The sequence below is a fragment of the Triturus cristatus genome, chromosome 8 (assembly GCF_964204655.1).
Source record: "Triturus cristatus chromosome 8, aTriCri1.1, whole genome shotgun sequence".
NCBI lineage: Eukaryota > Metazoa > Chordata > Amphibia > Caudata > Salamandridae > Triturus > Triturus cristatus.
The window spans coordinates 1,326,782,701-1,326,795,140 of record NC_140591.1 but is presented as its reverse complement, the minus strand read 5'-3'; positions in this window follow the sequence as shown (position 1 = coordinate 1,326,795,140).

Sequence of the window (12,440 nt, the reverse complement as noted above, 5' to 3'; positions counted from 1 at the left end):
ATTCTCAGAATCAGCCGCAGCAGCGCCATCAACCTTAGCCCTTTTTGCAGGAGGAACAGGCACCTGACCCTGCATAGCAGCAGCCACAGCAGAATTGATCATCTGTTGCAACACGTCCATAGACGGGATCTGCATACCAGAACCAGAAGCCACAACCAAGGGATCAGGAGCAGTAACATCCATAGAACCACGCTCCATCACATCTAAACACAAGTGGACGAGTAAATAAAACACAGGCAATGAGACAACACGCCCGGTATAAAAAGGCCCCGGGGTTGCTTAGGCAACCATACAAGCCAGCCCAAAAACAACCGAAATGCCGGTAGACAATCCGTGCGCATGCGCATAGACATGTAAAGACCTTCGCGTGTGGCCTGAGTCAGACCGAAATCGTCACAGACCCGCAGCAGAAAGTAACGTCAGCAGGAGCCTCCGGCCCCCACAACCAGCACACTCGGCCATGGCATCAGGTAGAAATGCGACCGGGAGCCTCCGGCCCCCAGAGCAAACGCACCTGGCCGCGCTACGTCCGCTCAGCAGGACGCGCGGTCGGGAAAGGAAACAAATACCCCCAAACAGGTAGGAAGTTCCAGCAGAGCAGGACTCCAAGAACAAGTCCAAAATCGACTCTGAAACAAACGCCACGAAAGTCCGCTCCAGCAGGACCAGAGGCGTGAAGGCAGAAGAAGGGGGAAAAACAATATTATCAAAACCATACAATACAACAACTACTTCCCCCAAACTTGATACCCTAGGGCATAACGGGGCTGCTCAAGCAGGACCCCAGCCCCACTCACCTGACCATCAGGTAACACAGCACTCGGAGAAGTGCAGAAAAAAAGAACAGATCGTACTGGTTTGTTTGTTACCTTTTCTAGGATTGGCTGAAGCCACTGGGGGCCATATTGGAGGAGGGAGGGGAGACTAGAGCGCTGCTTTTTTATTTTATTTGGAGTTCTGTGTGGAGCCGGAGGCTCATATGTATTACTGTGGCGAGGAAGACTGGACGAGGAGGTAATGGTTCCTTCTAGAAATCGTACACATTTATTTTTAACTTTTTTAAATGTAAGGACCAGCTAATGGTCCGGAAGTACTTAGAGTATTAAATAAACAAGCATTTACAATGCAATAGGTCTCGCATTTAAACCAGTTTGAGCTATTGTCATTGTAAATGACAATGCCTTTTATTTTTATTTTCGTTTTTAAAACATAAATTAAAGGCATTGTCATTTATAATGCCAATAGCTTAAACTCGTGTATACCGAAAACATAGGCATTCTATATATCTGCAGTGATAGGTATCTCACACCTATAACTGCAGTGATAGTGATCTCACACCTATTTCTACAGTGATAGTAACCTCACACCTATATCTGAAGTAATAGTGATCTCACACCTATATATCTGCAGTGATAGTGATCTCACATCTATATCTGTAGTGATAGTGATTGCACACCTATATCTGAAGTAATGGTGATCTCACACCTATATCTGCAGTAATGGTGATCTCACACCAATATCTACAGTGATAGTGATCTCACACCTATATCTGAAGTAATATCTAGAGTAATAGTGATCTCACACCTATATCTGCAGTGAATATGATCTCACACCTATATCTGCAGTGATGGTGATCTCAACACCTATATCTACAGTGATGGTGATGGTGATCTCACACCTATATCTGCAGTGATGGTTATCTCACACCTATATCTGCAGTGATGGTGATCTCACACCAATATCTGCAGTGATAGTCATCTTACACCTATATCTGCAGTAATAGTGATCTCACACCTATATCTGCAGTGATAGTGATCTCACACCTATATCTACAGTGATAGTCATCTCACACCTATAGCTGCACTACACGATACACGTGACACTGCAAAAAGCCTGCCATATTGTGGGCTTGGCAAGTTTGTACATTCTGTCAGTGGGCTCAAATGTCTAGAAAGCTGATTTCCATTAAGAAGGCCCTGCCATATGTGCCCCCCCATGGTGTTACTGAATGACCCACTCTCCATCCCCGCCCCCCCACTCCCCCCCGCAGATATGGGAGACCTGGAAGGAGGGGGGGGCACTCTTCACATATTTTATAGATATTCATTGAACTTGAACTTGGACCAAATGGAGGCCCCTTGAAGGGATGGGGGCCCTGAAAATGCCTGCATTACGCCCCTGGTTTGCATTCGAGGTTTAGTTGGGCGCCCGAAATATTTGTGATTTAGGCTGAATTGGTGCTTGAAAGTAATATAACCTAAAACGTTGTGGAGCATTCAAAACCAGATGAAACTATAGTTTGGAACGACTAATTGGGGCGAGATTAAGAATGCGCATCTAAAGGTGTCTGCCTTTGAATGCTTTAAAAAATAAAATAATGGCCGATGTAGCAATCAATCAATCAATCAATAATTCTTTATTCGGTGGTTAAAAACCATCATAAAAGATTACATATATATACAAGTAAAAATAGTATTGGCCGATGTATCAATCTGGTGCATTTGAGGCCTTTAATGTTAGTTGTTTTCTACTGCCTGGATCTACGTAGCCTTGTCATAAACATGCACAACGCACGTGGGTGGCATTGGTATTAGGATTGAAGTCAAATGCCACCCTAGGAATAATTGCCACTTCGGGGGCATCTTAACCAATGAACGCTTACGAGCGCTCGGGATTCTCCCGGTGGGGGCATGTTTACTAAACTGCACGCGGTATCTCGAAAAGATGCATACATTAACACTGTTTAAGTTTCCTCTCCTCTTTTAAATATCTCCTAGTGAGGCCTTTTACGAGGAAGTCATGTTTTCTTGGTCATTCACATGCTTCCTTTGAAATGCATCAAACAGCTCGTGTATATTTTTATAGCGCCTCTAACACCACTTACGTTGTTAATCGTACAAGATGGCTGATGTTTCTGTTGCCGGATTTAATAGGAGTTCGTTTCGTTACATAGCACGGCTCAGCCTGTCGGATGACTGTAGATGTCAGCAGCAAGCGTTGCTTCTCTGAGCTGTCTTGCATGTCTATGTCTTACGGTTGGCGTCTAAGAGCGCAAATTCTTAAATCGAGTAAAAAGTAGTGTTAAGTACAAATCATACGATAAATCCATTCAAACCCCCTCTAACCACAATGACATGGTGTCCGCGGCTGTATGTCTGACCTAAGACTTCCGTGGCCAGTGGCTCTACTTATGATGGGGCTACTACAGAGAGCGGCGAGTCGCCTCTAAGACGTTGTAAATCACGACTAATCAAGGCTTTAGGTGCAGTGGGGGGTTGCCTTACGCCCCTGGCTCGAGCAGTCAGACAATCCCTTGGGCCTCGGGGCATATTTACAAGCTGGCGATAAAAAATGATCGCCGCTTTTGCGGCCGAAATGCTGCGATAATTTTATCGCCTAATTAGCAAGGCCACGCTAACATGTGAAACCTTGCTTTAACGTGGGGATTCCTAACGCCCAGCTTTGCATCTCTAATGAGATGCAAAGTGGGCGTTCCTGACCTAACATGACAGGAGAAATGTCGCAAAGCGACATTTCTCCTATCATCAAGCCCCACGCTATGAAGCATAGCGGCAGGAAAAGTAGCGATAACCCCTGTTATCGCTACTTTCCTTACGCCTGCTTCAGGACTGACTTAGACATGATATCCTATGGAAAGTGGATATCATGGCTAGGTTTGTGAGTCCCTATCAGCAAGCTAACGCCACACTTTTTTGTTTAAATGTTTTTATTGACTGCAAACAAGGTACTGTAATGTACATATCCGTGCGCCACCAACCGGAGGCCCGCCACCTTTTCTCATATCGCAACCAACTGTATCGGCTATCCCACATCCCGGAGGCCGGGCATCGCCGTGCATGACTGATTTAATACCCACTGCTTCTCGAGTGTCCCTCCATCTCGACGCTCATGTGCGGGGCAGACCCCCTGTCGGCGGCCAGGCTCTAGCGTGTTCCTTCCCTCAGAACGTAGGGCACAGTCACACATTTTATGGCCCTAAACTCCAAACCCCCTTCCTCCCCCCACGATTCCCCCCAACTCCCCTAACCCACCCACCCCAACTAAACGATTGAGGTCCTAAGTCAGTCGCAGCCCCATTCGCTTCCCGCACTCAGCCGCCACTCATCTTCATCATGCGTCCCCCACACAAACACCTCTCCCGGGAGCCTCCTCTACTGCGATCTCCATATCAGGACCCCCATCGGGGCTCCCCGCTGCCGTCTCCCGCCCGCTCAGGTAGTCTACGTACAATTCCCAGAAGTTTTTAGGCCGGCTACGCGGTGGCAGCAACTCGCTGAACCTCTCCGCTTGGGTGCAGCAGTATAACACATCTCGCTTCCACTGCTCCACCGTGGGCAAGGGGCCACGCATCCAGCTCATCGCAACTCGTCGTTTCGCAACGAGCATCCCCATATCCACCAGGCGTCGGGCCGCCTTCGGCCCAACACTACCCCCGTCACCCCTACTGTCTGGTGGTATACCGTTTCCCAGTAGTTGTATATGCCCGGGCATTGCCACGCTAGGTGAAGGAAGTCCGCCGCCGGGTGTTTGCACCGTTCACATACAGGGTCTTCACGCAGCCCATATCTATGTAAGCGCTCTGGTGTGTAGTAGTACCTGTTGAGGAACTTGAAATGTACGAGTCGATGTCTGCCATGCAGAGAGATGCGTTTGATCCCCGTGCAGCAGTACGCCCACATAGCATCGTCAATGGTGATCCCTAAGTCTCTTTGCCAGTCCAATCTGCATTTTGCAAACTCGTGCACCCTATGAGATTGCGCCATTCGGTACAGCTTAGAGATCAGCCCGCGGGGGTTGTCATTCTTAATTATGTATGTCAGTTCCTGAACCTCCGCCGGCTCCTCCATGTCACACCCCAACAACTGTTTCCAGGCATGCCGAACTCTGTGATACTGAAAACGCTGCAACTGAGCAAGCTAACGCCACACTACGTGAGATTATAGCTGGGTTTCCAGCGATAATCTCACGTTAGGCAGTTAGCGTGAGGATTTTCATCGCTGAGGAGATAAGCGTTGCTAATAGCACGCTATCTCAACGATAAAAATCCACGTTACCCTGCGATAATTATCCTCACGCTAAGAGCGCTGAGCGATAATTATCGCCGGGTGTTGCTGATATGCCCCCTCGTTCTTTCAAACCCCACCTGACCAGTGGTTTAGTCGCCACTGATTTTTCAAAGAGAATGGTTGATCGGTTCACAGATACTGAATGTAAGGATTACCACATAGTACCTTAAATGGACCAGACAACACTCATCAAACTCAGTCTTTGGAATGGCATGAAGTCACCGTTCACCAGCTCTACAAAGCACACTAATGGCCGTGGAAACAGGAGAGCCACGTCCTAATCTTGGCTTCACTGCTTAACCAAATTGCGTGCTCCTGGGCAAACGCTTTATTTCTTTGAGTCCTATGCTGTGTTAAGGTCACAAGCAATGCACTCTGCCGGTTAAATGGCCATGGAAACAGGAGAGCCACGGCCTAATCTCGGCTTCACCGCTTAACCAAATTGCGTGCTCCTGGGCAAACGCATTATTTCTTCGAGTCCTATGCTGTGTTAAGTTCACACATCAGCCTATTTCACGCTGCACACCAGTGATAACATGAAAAGATTTTATATTCAGCTCTTGGATGGAAGTGGCGGGTTGGGGTCTAGCAGAGAAGGTCCTGGCATGCGTTATCTGCCTTTATTTATATTGCTTTGACACATATAAGTGCAGCTAACTTTGCCCTCCGCCTCGGGAAGCCCATGAAACAAGCCTTGATCTCTTGTCTTTATGGGGCCATGTGTTTCAAAATAGAAACACATGGCCCCATAAAGATGAGAAAGTGCTTTGCGACAGACGCAAAGCAGGCCACTGAGTCCGGCTCAGAGGCGAAAGGGCATCTATAGAAAACCCTCATTTCCAATGGCAGGCCACCGTTTAGCATAAACGGTGACGCCAGCCAATTGAAATGAGGGGCGGGGCTTAAAGCCCTCTTCTGAAAGTCCTTGTTAACAATAAATCTTGCGTGGTGAGCAGCGCATGCGCTGCCACGCCACGCGAGACCTAAAAAGGATTTTGAAGAAGTCACCCGAGATACGGCCGTATACGGGTTTAGGCAAAATGTCTCTCGAAGGGAGACCTTTTCTGCGAGAACCAGCCTCCCACAGATGAAACTTGGGCAAAATTTTTACATAAGAGGAAATTTCCTAACTTTTGAGTAACGCCCAGGGCTACTCAGTAGAGCTGGCTCAGGAGAGAGGAAGGTATCGTTCCTTCTTCAACTTACTAAAACTGAAGACACCAACCCGGTAACAGTGAGTGGGACACTTACTGAGTGCGCTCAGGGTAGGTCCCTGCGAGAAGAATAAGTAATATGAAAGGCAAGAAAGTGACAAGTCTTCTATCGTTCGAAACAAACATTGTCACAAGAGAATAAAAACCACAAAGAAAGTAATGCACAACAACAGAAAAATGAACAGCCTGTGAACGCTAACGATGCAATAAGACAGACACAAAAGAATCGGCCAGGTTGAAGAAGGGTGCAGGCTTTATTTATTTGCCCGGGGGTGCTGGTAGGCAGGTCCTGCCCTGGTGTTGAGCGGGGGAGGCTGAGTAGGAACGCCGACAGGAGAGGGATAGCCCGCCCGGGGGCTATCACCCGTGAGAGAGTGGCACCGGGGAAGCCAAGAGAGGCAGCGTGCACAGGAGCCAACAGGGCTGGGTCCTCTGCAGCGGTCTGCATGGGTAGCAGGCACAAGAGCTGGTGGGGCTGGGTCCTCTGCTTAAGTCTGTCCGGGCAGGCAGGCACAGGAGCTGGCTGGACTGGGTCCACTGCAGCCGTCTATCTCAGAGGCGGGAACTCTCATGCCTGTTGACGAGGTCTGGATCCTCTCGTGGTTTGCTCACGGCTGCAGGGTACTGCTTATGGCTGAGGGCAGGGCTCAGACTGAGGTGCGGGGGTGACGTGGAGAGCGCACCAGCAGTCTTGGGAGAGGCACAGCAGACATTGTCGCTCCTCCAGGGACGGGAGCTGTGTAGGAACTGCCTACGCTCTGAGATCTGGCCAGAGGTGCTGGACGGGCAGAACAGTTGGACCTTAGCAAAGAGGTAATAGAGCATAGCTGCCAAGGTTTCAGAATGGACGCCGGGAGCAGAGCACATGCGCCCAAGAAAATGGGTGTATGAAGCACTTACCCTGGAGACGGTGAGAGGCTGGTCAAAGTTTTTCCCACTGATGAGCCTGAAGCCCCAGGGCCCCTCGATAATGATACGGATGATGCCGGACATGCTCCTTTCACTTTACAATAGATGCCGCCCACAAAGCACTCGCGGGGTGGGCCGGCAGCTATTTTTTCAAAGTGAAAGCAGGATGCCGAATGAAACAAGAGATTTATCGTGTCAGTGGAGCATGAAAGCTGCTTGGCGCATGGAAGGCGCAGCATTCACGGGAGGGGGAAGCGGGGGGTGTACAAGCCCTGAAAGTACGATACGGCTGCTTTAAAAAAACAAGGAGCACGTCCGATGCCAAAAGATAAAGCGTGGCTTCCCTAAAAGGGACGCCGCACAGTTGAAGCGATGCACACTTTGGATAGACGCCCAAACATGCGGGAGTCCTACCAAAAGAAGTCTATTAAGACACGAACAGCTTTCTTAGAGCGTAAACATGATTGTCACTACACGCCCAATGAGAGAGCTGGACTGGCGCGTGCAAGACAGCATGGCAAAGCTTCTGATAAGAAACTTCGTCACAACAGCCATGAAGCAGGCCACCGAGTCCAGATCGCAAGCCAAAGGGAGGCAACCAAAACACCTAATTTCCAATGGCAGGCCACCGCTTAACATAAACGGTGATGCCAGCCAATGGAAATGAGGGGCGGGGCTTAAAGCCCTTTTGTAAAAGTACTCATGTGCATTAAATCTCGCCGAGCGAGCTCCGCATGTGTGCAGCAACACTAGGCGAGACCTAAAAAACCTATATATTCAAACATTCATTTAAAATTCCTAAAAGCATAAAATACAAATTCAGAAAAATGGCAACGCCACCCCAAAGAATAGCAACTTCCATGGCTAGATAATTCAGTAAGGATATCAGGCTGAGCAAGAAAATTTTTTTTCTTTAAAACATTTAAAACATCTACAGAGCCCTTGAGGTGTGAATAATTACATGTCCAACAAATATCTAACTCTTATAGCATATTTTAGAAAAGTGGCAACCAGAAGACATGCGTCGGGGGAGTTCAGCAGTTGCAAACTTAACATAGCTTCGCTGCATTTCCGATTCCCCAAGTTTTTCAACAATGGCTTTAGTAAATAGCCGTGTGAGTCGCGGAACAAACTAAAAAAGAACATAAAATGCACCATGGACTGCTCGCTGGTGTTATTGCAAGGACAGGGTGGGGCTGAGCCCCCTATTTATCCGTAGGTGTGATTAAAACAAAGATGGATGCCGCCATACTGTTCCTGCACAAAAGTGGAGAAGGAGTGATCTTTTCCTGCAAGTAAGGTCTAATGACAGATGCATAACAGGTCCTGATGACTCTAAAGACCTATAATAAGTCAATGCTGAACGCTTAGATAATTCTATTCTTTTTTTTTTTTTTTTTTTTTTTTTTGAAACCGTTTATTACAAATCTCAAGAATATACAAATATGGGCCCACAACCTTCCGGCCGGCCGCTAGGAATGGCAGAAACATATGGCATACGTTCATAGAACACTTGGCGTTACAAAGGAGCATAAGCAGGAGTCATCAACATCATGGGCCACAGCCATAATACGTCACAGTGCGGTTTCATTTTATACAAACAACAAAAAAACAACACCCACAAGGCTACCCTACGGTCGAAAGTAGCAGCACGTGCTCCCCAATGGGGAACCCCAACTATCAGAGGAATCCAAGGAGGGGAAGGGAAACAGAGCGAGGACTGGGGGAACCCTGTGCCCGGGGCTAGGGGAAGGGGTCAGCTAAGGGGACGGGGCTGGTGAGGCAGCAGGCAGCAATGGTGGCGCGCAAATACTCCCACGGTAGGCGTTCCAGGGGCCCCACACTTTCACCCATGTCCCAGGCTTACCCCTCGCCACATACACCACCTTTTCTCGAAACATGCACCAGTCCATGTGCTCTTTCCAGGCCAACACCGTCGGGGGGTTCTGGGATCCCCACAGCTGCGCAATGTCACGCTTAGCAATCATATATCCCAGAGTCACCCACCACGTTTGCGGAGCCGAGTAGTCAGTTGGTTCCCACACATTCAACAGGCATCTCCTCGCTTCCGGCAGCAGCGCAACACGCGTAACCACTCGCAAGACCTCGTGCACACCGCGCCAGAATCGCTCCACCTTCGGGCATTCCCATAAGATATGCAGGAAGGTCGCCACGGCACCACAACCACGCTTACACAATCCATCCTCAGTATAGCCCATACGCTGAAGCCTTGGCCCCGTCATGTAGACCCGGTGGAGTATCTTAAGCTGGACGAAGCGAAGGCGAGCCGGTATAGCCACCTCCTTCGGAGAGGCCACCGCGGAGGTCCAGTCCTCATCGTCCAATTCCAGACCGTCGGCGACCCAAGCCTCGCAAAGGCCAATCAGCAAGCCCGATCGATCATTAATCAGTTTTTTATAAATAAGGGAGATCGTGCTGTCTGGGACGTGGCCATCTAGCACTCTATCCTCCAGGGGGGAAGACTCCGGGATGGAGGCGACGTCTGGGAAGACGGAGCCCAGTGCATGACGGATCTGCAGGTATCGAAAGTATTCACTGCCCTGCAACTGAAACTCCGTCTGCAGCATCTCGAATGTTTTAAATCCTCCCCTCGACCAGAGATCCCCCACTTTACTGATGCCTATCATGTCCCATTTCGCGAAGCCCTTCGAGGTCCAGAGAGAGCCCAACTTCTCAAACGCATACAGCGGTGACGCCCGGGTCAAACGGTCCTTCCACCCCATAGCTGCATTAGCCGCATGCCATACTCTGACCATGACACGCGTAGGTCCCATCAAGCGAGCGTCGGGCGCGCCAGAGTAGAGCGCTCGATTGTAGTCGCCACCGGGCAGTAGCATCTTGTCCATCTCAAACGCCGGATTCAAGGCGGGCCCATAGAGGCCATGGTTAATTGCAGCTAGCTGGGAGGCCCAGTAATACCGTTTAATGTCCGGGAGGGCAATCCCCCCGTCATACCATGGGAGCGTCAACTTCGCCAGGGCAATGCGCGGCCTCCCGTCCCAGAACAGTCGGCGCTGTAAACTCTCCACCTCACTGAAGTAGCGCGCCGGGACTGGGTCCATAGTGTTCTGGAGAGCGTATAAGAAACGTGGCAACGACATCATCTTAAACAACGCCGCCCGGCCGAGCGGCGAAAGCGGCAGGCGCCGCCAGCGCACGACGTCCTCCTTCAAGCGCTGGAGAGGGGGAAGCAAGTTCCGCTCGTAGCGAGCCTCTGGGTCCAGAGTAATGTAGACACCCAGGTATCGGAACCCCTGAGAGGCAATCTGAATCGGACAACCCCGCGGAAGGACAGGAGCCCCCCCAGAGAGCACATACACGCATGATTTAGCCCAGTTGATGACAAGGCCTGAGTTCCGGCCGAATGAACGTAAAACATCAACCAGGACTATGAGTGACTTACGTGGGGAGGCTAGGTACAAAAGGATGTCGTCAGCGTATAGGGACACACGGTCCTCATATTCGGGGGTCCAACGGAGTCCACGGATGGAGGGGTGCCACCGCAGCCACTCCGCTAGGGGCTCCAAGGCCAGCGCAAACAGGAGCGGCGACAAGGGGCAGCCCTGTCGCGTGCCCCGGCCCAGCTCGAATGGGGCCGAAACTCTTCCATTCACCACCACCTGCGCCAATGGGCCCGAATACAACAATTTGACCCAACTGATGAAGCCCGGGCCGAATCCAAACTTCGCCAGCATCGCCCAAATGTATGGCCACTCAAGCGTGTCAAACGCCATAGTGGCATCTAGTGACGCCAAAATGGCCGGCTCCCGCACGAATGGGACACGTGCGAGCACCCCGTGCAAGCGCCGCAGATTAAGGGCTGTATTGCGATGGGGGATAAAGCCGGACTGGTCTTGGTGAACCAGGTCGCCCACCACGCCGACCAGCCGATTGGCCAGCACCTTGGCGAGAATTTTGGGCTCCGCATTTAAAAGCGAGATAGGCCGATAGGATGTGACCCGGTCCCGAGGCCTCCCCTCCTTGTGGATCACCACGATAGTAGCCAGACGCTGGTCCGGCGGGAGGGAGCCCAGCGAGTGGGCCGCCAGGAACATCGCACGGAGGTGGGGCGCCAGTACATCTGGTCGCAACTTATATAACTCGATAGGGATGCCATTTGGGCCCATGGCCTTGCCAGAGGCAACCGAACGTATGGCGAGGGCAATTTCGTCGGATGTAGGAGCGGCATCCAGCGACACCCTGTCCTCCTCCGAGAGGGAGGGCAGCGCGATATCCCTAAGCAGGGAATGGGAGTCCTCCTCCGAACAAGGAGAGACCGGAGAATACACCTCGCGGAAATAATCCGCGAAACAGGAGACAATTTCTACTGGCTCGGTGACACTCACAGCATCCGTCCTCTCAATCAGCGGGACCACACGATTCACTCTCTCCTTTTTATCCAACCACGCTATCAGTTTGCCCGCCTTATCACCCACATCATACAGTCGCCCCTGCTGCTCCCTACTGAGGCCCCTGGCCGCCTCCGTGACGAGGGCCCTGTAGGCCGCCTGCTTAAGTTGTAGGACATGCAGTGCAGCATCCGTCACTCCGCCCTCTAAATCACCCTCCAACTCAGCAATTTCGGCCTCCACCCGGGTAACCTCCTCCCGCTCGCGCCTCCGGGCATGGGAAATGAGGGACAGGGCCTCTCCTCTGAGAACTGTCTTGAAGGCTTCCCACAAGGAGATAGCCGAAGGGACGGACCCCACATTCTCCTCAAAGTATCACTGCAGGGATTTAATCACAGCAGCGCGAATGTTGGGGTCGCGCAGGTACCAGGCATTGATGGGAACTACCCTGCCCTCACCCCTCGGAAGGACATCAAAATGGAACAGGAGCGGGGAATGATCTGAGATACCCCGCGCCAGATGGCGCACCTCCCCCACACTCCCAGCATAGGCCGCCGGGACAAGGACATGATCAAGCCGTGAGAGGCTACCATGTGCCCCCGAGTGGAAAGTGTACTGCTGCTGCGTGGGATGTTTTAAGCGCCAGCAGTCCACCAATCCCAGTGTATCCAAGAGGCCAGATTGCCACGCCTGGGCCCGGGGGAGGTCCCTAGGGGGGTGACGATCCAGAGTCCCAGAAACCACCGCATTGAAGTCCCCCCCAACCACCAGGAGTCCCTCCGGAAGGCCCAGGAGGAGGCGCCCCAAGTCTGCAAAAGTGGTCGCCTGTAACCCCGGTGGGACGTATACCGATACAAAAA